The sequence below is a fragment of the Dipodomys ordii genome, unplaced genomic scaffold (genome assembly GCF_000151885.1).
Source record: "Dipodomys ordii isolate 6190 unplaced genomic scaffold, Dord_2.0 Scaffold89, whole genome shotgun sequence".
Lineage (NCBI taxonomy): Eukaryota > Metazoa > Chordata > Mammalia > Rodentia > Heteromyidae > Dipodomys > Dipodomys ordii.
The window spans coordinates 731,440-741,083 of NW_012267305.1; positions in this window are offsets into that span (position 1 = coordinate 731,440).

The following is a 9,644-nucleotide window of genomic DNA, read 5'->3' on the forward strand; positions in this document are numbered from 1 at the left end:
TCTAAGGGTTCATTTTCCTGACATCACATTATCTGACCTTTTCCGCTTGACTCATACATATACTAGATATTGCAAATAAGGGAAACCATGGGACCTATGAAGAATTTTTATTTCTAAAAATAGATATTGACTTTATAAATGGTATTCAGAAATGTTTCTTCTTCCACTATTTCTGAAAGAGTTTGTGTACCATTTACATTAATTCTTCACAGGAATATTTAATAGAAATCATCAATGAACCATCTGGACTAGGAGTCTTTTTAACAGAAAGGGTTTAAATTATGAATCAATTTACATAAGTGATATAATGCTTTGTATATTCTATGTTTTCTTTTTGCAGTTTTTGTAATGTGTATCTGTCATAGATTTGTGTTAGTTGTTGAATACGTTGTCAAAAAGCTGTCCCAAAGATTCTTTAGATTTTCTCTTAGTGTCTGAAGGGTCTACATTCTCCCCTCTATTGTCCTGAGTGGCCAGTTTGCAATCTCTCATTTTTCTTAATCCACTAGGTAGGGAATCATCACTTTCATTGATTTTTTAAAAATAATCTACTTTAGGTTTTATTGATTTGTTTCTAATCTATTGATTTACAGTTTTTAATTTCCTTCTATATGACATTTGTATGTATGTGAAGACAGATAAACAGATAGATAAATAGATAGGTAGACAAACAGATGAATGATAGAACAAGTGTTTTACCTCTTGAACCATGCATTCCTCCAAGTCTCAGCACTAAGTCTTATGTAAAATTATTTAGTTTTCATCAATTTTTCCATTTACAGAATAAATGTCTTGACCATATTATGTTAAACTTAGTCGTAAAGATTTTATGGTTGGGCTTTGTTGCTATAATAAACTGAATTTTCTAATTTCCTTTCTGCATGTTACCTAAAGTAGGTGTTTGTACATTTCTTAGTATTTTCTACATTACAGTCATGCCATCTACAAATAGAGACACTTTTGCTCTTTGCCAATGATTTCACCTTTCGTTTTTTAGTTTTCAGTTTTGTTTTTACTGGCTACAACTGGCATTTGTTACATGACCATCTTTTTTTGGATAACTCTAAAACACCAAAAAACTAGTGTGGATCACTCCCACCTCCTCTGTGTTCTGCGGCTGTTTGTAGATCACGATTGTCATATCTTCCTTAAGTGATTGATAGTATTTGTAGTGAAACTGTCTTGGATTTTTCTTTGCATGAATGTTTGTGAAATTAATTAATTTTAATATATATAAGGCTATTCAGATATAATATATTGTGTGTTTCGATAAATCTGATTTTTAAGTATTCGTCTATTTCCTGTAAATTTTTCAGATTTTTAGCATGAATTTGTTCATAGCATTCTTTCATTATCCTCTTAATATATGTTATTTCTAATGTAAGTACAATGCTATAAATTTCCTCTAAGTACTGCTTTCTCTCCATTAATCATATTTTGATATTTTGCATTTTATTGTTTCCTGCATTTAAAATAAAATTCTAATTCCTGTTGTTATTTCATGGTTATTGACAATATTATTATTATCTATATCTGTACTGAATCTTTTGCCTGCTTATTCTACCAATTATTGAGAAATAACTATGAAGATTTTCAATGATTTGGGTGATAACAGTGTCTTTCATTTTGTTGACTTCTTATTGAATGTCCTTTATTACAAATACATACGTTATGATTCTTAAGTGGTTCTGATGTTTATAATCTTTTTCTTTTTCTTTCTTTCTTTTTTTTTGGTGCCAGTCCTGGGGTTTGAACACAAGACTGGGCACTGTCCCTGAGCATTTTTGCTCTAGGCTAGTGCTAGTGCTCTACCACTTGAGCCACAGATCCACTTCTGGGTTTTTTTTTGGTAGTTAGAGATAAGAGTCTCATGGACTTTCCTATACTGTCTGGGTTTGAACTGCAATCTTCAGGTCTAAGCCTTCTGAGTACCTAGGATTACAGATATGAGTCAGTGGTGATTATAAAATGTTACTTTTCATTTCTTATGAGTGTCTATGTCTTGAAGTTTATTTTGTTGAAGTAAAAATAGAAATATATTCTTTATTTTGTTGGTATTTTGTGTATGAGATCTTTATGTCTCTGTATTCAAATGTGTCTCTCGTACATGTGGCTTTTATACAGCCTATCTCTACCATTTGATCCCAGTCCCTTTTGAGAAACATTTAATGAGATATTGATATATTTAGCACTTCTTTTGTTTGTCTCCTCTGTGGTTTTTTTTCCCCGCTTCCATTCTTAACTGTCCTGGGTTCTTTGGGTTTATTTGAATGTTTTTTACTGTCAATTTAATCTACCTATTGCCAATTACTTAAATCTATTTGCATTACTTTTCAAAATCAATAAACTTGATTACAGAATTGAAAATGATCCATTCAGCAAAGAAGCTTAAATTGTTGTCATTTGTAGCAAATGCAAAAGTATCACCCTATTCGTAAAGAAATGGAAAGACTTGGGAAAAATCATGTGAAGTTAGCAGACTCAAAGAAATAAAGGCTTCCTTGTTTTTCTTATTTGTAATAATTAGTATATATCTAGGATAGATGTAGCAGAGGATCACAATTGTTCAATAGCTGTCTACATATGACCATATAAAATCATGCTAATCGAAATGAAGTCTAAGATATGGAAACAAGAGGTTTTTTTTTAAATATACTCTCTGAAGTTATTTTTTTCTTTCTTTTTTCCTCTTAGTTTTATCCCCTGTTGTCACTGTTTTTTTTTGTACTCTGTGTCTTGTATATATGTTTATCTGATTTGAGGAAGGGAAAGAGAATAACAAAATGGTGAGACAAAGAACAAAGGGTGAACCAAAGCAACAGTGATATTCACAAGACACTATATTGGAAATGATCTTTACAATTTAGGAGGTGGGGGTCAGGGGGAGGAAAAGGCAGAGAAAGCAAGGGAGGAGGTAACAATGTGCAACAAGAAATGTACTCATTACCTTATTTATGTATCTGTAACCCCTCTGTATATCACAATAAAAGGAAAGAATTTTTGTAATGCAGAAAGATCCAGAAGACATTGTGGGAAGGTAAATAACTCAGGTACCTAAAAATGGCTACCAAATGATGTTACCTGTAAGTGAGATATAGAGCAGTTGATCCCAGAGAAGTTGACAATGGGATAGTGATTGGTAGGGGTGAAGAAGCTGAGTAGGGGGGAAGCTAAGAGGAAAGAAACTGCTTAACAAGGTCAAAGTTAGTGTTTGACAGGAATATGTCCTGGTACACTATGGTACACAAAGGTGAATATAATTTAAAACAATGTTATATATCTCAAAATACATATATTTGAAAGAACTAATCATGTAAAATGATAGAAGTTTAAGGCAATAGGTATGCTAGTTATCCTCAATTAACAACTGCCCAATGTACAAATGAATCAAAAGATCACATTGTAACTCCTGAGTAGCTGGGATTAAAGGCATGTACCACCTCATTAGGCTCTAAGTTTCCTTTTCTTGAAACATCTTGGTATAGTATAGGTATTAGTATAATGTTACCTCATAGAATGCATTAGGAAGTATTCCTTTGGCTTTTATCTTTAAAAACTGATTATAGAGAATTGGTATAATTAGTTCTTTAAATGTTTAGTAGAGTGTATCCGTGAACACATCTGGGACTGGTTCTTTCTCTTTTGGAAGATTATAAAAGATTTTATTTTTAGTAAACATAGATATAAGCCTGTCCAAACTATTGGTATAACTTCTTGACTATTGCTCTAATTACTTACAAATACCTTCCTACCTTTTTAGAGTTACTAATGTATCTAAAATACTGTTACATAAAATGTGAAAATCTTGAAACTGTCCAGGTGCCATCACTCCATCTTTTAAAATATAACTTACAAGTGCCATAACACAATGTAGTTAGTTGTTTTCTTAGAAGTAGACTTCTTTTTATTTTCAGGAATTAAGTTGTGCATTGACCCAGGTTCCCCACAAATGTCCCGTGTGATGCCTTAAATATTAAACGCCCTGCAAAGGTCATGTGTTCCAAGCTGGTGGCACTGTTTTGGGAGATGCAGAAAACTGTATTTGGTATTCATTTACTGGAAGAAGTAGGGCACTGGGGCAGGTATTTGGGGGCTATATATTGTCCCTGGTGTCCTCTCCTCTCTGCTTCCTGGCTACATTGAAGTGAGTAGCCTCCTTTATCACATGCTTCTGCCACCATGATGCTCTCTCTTGCCACAAGCCCACTGCAATAAAACCATGTGACTATGGACTCAAACCTCTGAACCTGTGAACAAACTTTTAAAAATACATTTTTTTCTTTCAAATAGTGCATTTTGTAGTCAACTAGACCTTAGAGCAGTATTTCTTCTGAGGACCTGTAGTCATGCCTCTCTAGTGCAGTCAGGAAGTGGAAATGGACTGTGGGCTTGAAGGAATACACCCATATTCATTGTAGCTTTCACTAACATGCGTAAATCTCATATCTATGTTATTTAAACTCCCGAGTCTCTGTTTCTTCACCTGTAAAGTGGAATAATCCCGTCTACCTCTTTCTTTCCCCTTTCTACAATTTCCATGTACCCTACCGGACTATAACAATGTCAGGTGGTACTTTGAAGACCCTTCTTGGGAGACTAAATTAAAACAGCCTTGTGGAATGTATAGAGTTGGCAGCTCTCCTGGGCTGCAGACAGAACCTTGCAACAAAGTTCCAGAGAACATTTTTGCTTCTAGCTTCCTAATGTCAAAAACAGACTTGTTGACTTCCAAACCCAGACTAAAAGAGGTAACCAGAGGCAACCAAAGCCATCATCTATCATCTATTCTCTCCCAAATGGTCTTGTTTAAACTAAGTGCCTACTAGCTAAAAAGCACTCTCTAATTTGGTGGCTGGCAATGACATTGACCATCATATTACGCAAAATGGCCAAACACACAAGCATTATTAGTGTAAGCATAGAATTGAGGGAAAAAAGGTATAGGCAGCTATACAGCTAATAAGAAGGACATTGAGGCTGAATGCACCAAGTACATCCCCACAGGCAATCAGCCAATCTAGCAAACATTGGCCCATGCACTTGCTGTAGCACTAATGTAGTCTTTCTCGGAATTAGTAATAGTTCAGCACTAATGGCTCCAAAAAGGACTACATTGTTTCCCCCGTCATTAATTCCCAGAAAAAGACCACAGTGAACTCATTACTGCCCTAACATACTCATCAGATGAAATGCACAAGTTAACCTCCTCAGAGGAAGGCAGTAATCTGAGCACATGAACCACATCCTCACCCTCCTCCACCATAGAGACCTTTCTCTGGCAGCAACTCAGTTCTTTCTTTGCCAATAACAACTTGGACCCACCTGATGACATTGCTGTCCACACTTTTCAGATTTGCTTCTACCTATTTGCTGAGAAGAAGGAAGGATAGACATGGGGGAAAGAGGAATGGGCACAAAGATGTTTCTCTGCTACTGAGGAGAATGAGGTAGACTTGAAATAATAAAGTAGCAGCCAGGTATGGATTGCACATAGCATCTCGGGACCCTTGGAGGAGTGCTCAAAACACAATCTCATTTGATCCTTACAAAAATCCTGTCAGATGAGGAAAAAGTCCATTATTCCAGGTCATATCGCTAGTAAGTGGCTTAGCCAAAATTAGAATGCAAATCCTTGACCTCAATCAAACCCAGGACTCTTTCCACTGGATAGTTACTATCAACATCTGCCCTAGGTGGAGTCAGTAGACACTATGCAAAAGCAAGCAGAACACCGAGAAGACAGATGATTACAGCTCCCATTGTGTAAGTGTTTCCATGGGATAAGACTATTTATAACCAGTGTCTCAGCGCCCTTCCTTAGCTAATCCTCTAGAGTTTGAGTGGTGCCGCCAGTGGAGTAGCAACTCCCTGAGCAACATCATGACCTCCAACACTCTTATCTTTTATCATTCTGGAAAATTGCCTCCCTGCTTGTCTGTTGAATTAGTTTCTCTCTCTTTGGCGTTCTTCTGGAAGATGAATTGGAGGAAAAAGTGCTGCACATCCCGACAAGGGCAAGGGGCTGGGAGAGAACAGGGTCAGGATAGGACTGAAGGTGGGTTATTTGAGCTCCACATCTCCCATGGCTCTGTCATCATCGCATTTAGTTGCTTTTAAAGATTACCTCTCCCAGAAGACCATGACCTTGTAGACCATAAGGACTCCTTCTTTCTCCTCTCTGTGATTGCAGCTTTTTAGTCCAGATATAATACAAAATACTCAGTAAATGTGACTGAACAATCTCAGGGCCAGCTGTTCATCTAGCGCCACTCCTTTTTTTTTTTGCTTTTAGCTCTCTCAGATCATTGGCTCAGCAGAAACAGTTCAGTAAGATGGATTAAGGGAGTACAATAGGTTAGAGACCAGATATGGATGATGGGGAGTCAGGCTAGACCCAAACTTGTATATGCAAAGGTCCCAATAGGAAGACTTTCTCAGACATCAGTAGCCCTCTAGAGGTAGATTAGAGTAAACCCTGTCTAATTTGGACAATGTTGTTGCAGGCAACCACATGGGCCATAATCTTGTGTATGTCTCCAACTCTGAACCTCATATTGTGAAGCCCTAGTATGAATGGATAAGCCCATAGGGAGAGAAAACACATGGCTAAGCACCCAGGCCTTAACTACTGCACCCACATTCAAGCCAGATGGGCAATCCTGAAGATATGTTGGTCAGGTATGCACAATATTCCTTGTGCCACAAGATGAGACTTCCAATAATGTTTAAGGGAAGATAAAAGCTATGGGATAACACTTAAATTTTAGACTCCAGTAGCTAAATAACAGCCACAAAACAAGCTTCTTTTTCAACTTTTGTGGTAGCTCAATAGTCATATTCTTCCATCTGTAGTGAGAAAAATGTTGTTGTCTTTACTCTATCCTCTAGGAGCTTTTCATAGAGTTGAAATAAGATACTAATGCACAAGAAAATTAAAACACAATTGATGAGACTCTGTAAATTAAGTGCACAATTGTCTGGCACAGCTCTAAGTGCTGCAGAAATCCAAATGAGGGTCGTCAATGAAGTCTGAGTAATGTGTAGGCTGATGCTCTCTAATGTCCACTCGTCAGCACATATTTCCTGGAGGAGGTGGAGCTGGGCTTTTCAAGACCCAAGCAATTGACAATAAGGGGAGGGCTCTAACTCAGGATCTAAAGACTAATGGAGATTTGCCTAAAACATAAGAGACCTGGCTGTGATAGGGGTAAGGAGGAGAAGATACAGATTCAGATATCATTTGGCTGGCTGCTGAGTCAGGAGTACCAGGCAATCTAGGCTTTTGGAGAAGAAACTTGCAACTATGGATAGATTGATCTCTACTCCAATAACCACAAAGGCAGACTCCTAGGGGAATCTGGAGCAGTCTTGCCTTTCCAGGAGCTCCCACCCCTATACAAATTGTGCCAATCAACACTCAAACCAACCCTGAGAGGGATTTATAAGAAACAGAGACTCCAAAATGACATGACCTAAATGAGAACAACAGAGTGAGTTGGAAGGGCACTTACACCGTAGATTTCAAACACTAAGAAGATACAGAGGCAGAAGGTATGAGATTGTGCTTCCAGAAAGCTAGACACATTTTACACTAGAATGTCTCTTATTGGTTGGTCCTCACCACCACAAGGCATTCTATGGAAAATGATGATAGTATCTGTTGAGTCCTTACCTTATGCTGTTATTTCAGAGAAAATAATTCATTTTATCCTCACAAAATCCATATGAGATCAACATTGTTATTGTCTCTATAACAGATAAGAATAGTAAGGCACAAAGAGACTAAACATAGTCACATGGCTGGTTAGTGGCAAAGGGAAGATTCTCAACTACAAAGTCTACTCCACAGATCACTCTATCACCTGTGTCATTCCAAAGGTAACTTGTGGACATATCTACCATGGAATCCCAATAGAAACATTGTCATTTGATGGTCATGACAACTCCAGGGCAAGGAATTAGACTCAAGACTCCAAAGAGATGTAGCACAAACAAACACAATGGAGATACATCAGGTGAAAAGACCTGGCTGAAGTCAGTCTGCTCTACTGCTGCACTAACCACCAGTACAACCAACTTCATCCCTAGAAGCAGAAGCAATAAACACTCAGGACTTCCTTGGAGTCCTAACCTCACTTACTCCATTTCAGCAACCGCAGCATCCTGAAGGAAAATGCTAGCTAAAAGGAGCACATGGCTCCTTCTAGGCTATGATGAACCCTGGAAGAAAAGACAAAGAAATACAATAATGCTACCAGTGTACAGGGTGGTAAGGAACAATGAATGTAGGGAACCAGACTAAGGGCAAGGGTAGATGAGGTTCGATGATCAGAGAAGGCAGGCCATGAGGTACATGCCTTTCAGCAGAACCTCAAGTGAGAGGTGGGAGATGGGGGCAAACATGCTTCCTTGAAACCTGAGGAAGACCTGAAAGCAGCCTTGGCAAGAATGGCAATCTGCTCTCCTTTAGGTTGGATAGGAACAGAGAACTTCCCTGTCAGTGTCTGCTTGGATGAGAGGTGGCACCTAGGGGTGGATGCAGGGACTGTGGAGTTCTGTGCTGTGGACCATTGCCTGAGTGATGAAAGCTATAGATCTCTTCTCAGAAGGCTCTGGCCAATGTATAAAATACATAAGATTATAAAGGAAACACGTTGCATGCAAATATTAAAACTTGTGTGAATACTAACTTAAATACTTCTTTATTAACACATACTATAAAATCTAGTGAAATAAACCAGGCCCAAAGAAACATAGGTCCCATGGTTTCCCTTATTTGTAATATCTAGTATATGTATGAGTCAAGCGGAAAAGGTCAGATAATGTGATGTCAGGAAAATGAACCGTTAGATGTGTATTTTAATGTTTTTTTCTTTCATGCATGTGTTTCTAATGCATTTATAAGATTATCTCTTTGTTGCTTTGTATGTCCCTCCCCCACAGTATAACCCCTGCTTTCACTATATTTGATGTCAGTATAACTTGTGGAGGAGATGGGAAAAAACCAGTTGTTTAAGGATACAGGTGGACCAGTTGCAACAATGAGAAGTACAAGTTGTCATGTCCAAAACGAGCTTTACAACATCGGTGCGGGGGGAGGGGGGAAGGGGGGGAAGGAGAAGGATTGGGATTGGGGGGGAGGGGGAGGCTGGGAAGGGATGTGAAGGGTAAACAAAGGAGGAGGCTGCAATGCTTGGTAAGAAATGTACACATTATCCTGCCCATGTAATTGTAACTCCTCTGTACAGCATGTTCACAAATAAAATAAAATTTAAAAAAAAATCTTGAGAGCAGTGTAGCAACTTCTACAATTTCAAAATCAGGTCCACTGTGAAAGCTATCTAAAGCTAACTGTAATAATAATGATAATGTGAAAATATCTGTGATTACACTCAGTGCCCACGTCTCCTGTATTAATAATATCATTGTCTGAATTCAAAATGGAGTGAAATGACAAATTTCAATTGGAAGTTAATGAAAACAGCACCTTTTCCTCCCCCAAATCACTGGTCTCTAGTGAATGGGAAATGAGGATCATGTGACTAGAGAGCCAGTTGAATGTTTCTTACACATCAAGAATTCTTGAAATCCAAAAATTCATATGGAACAATAAAAGACCCCGAATAGCAAAAACGCTCCTCAAC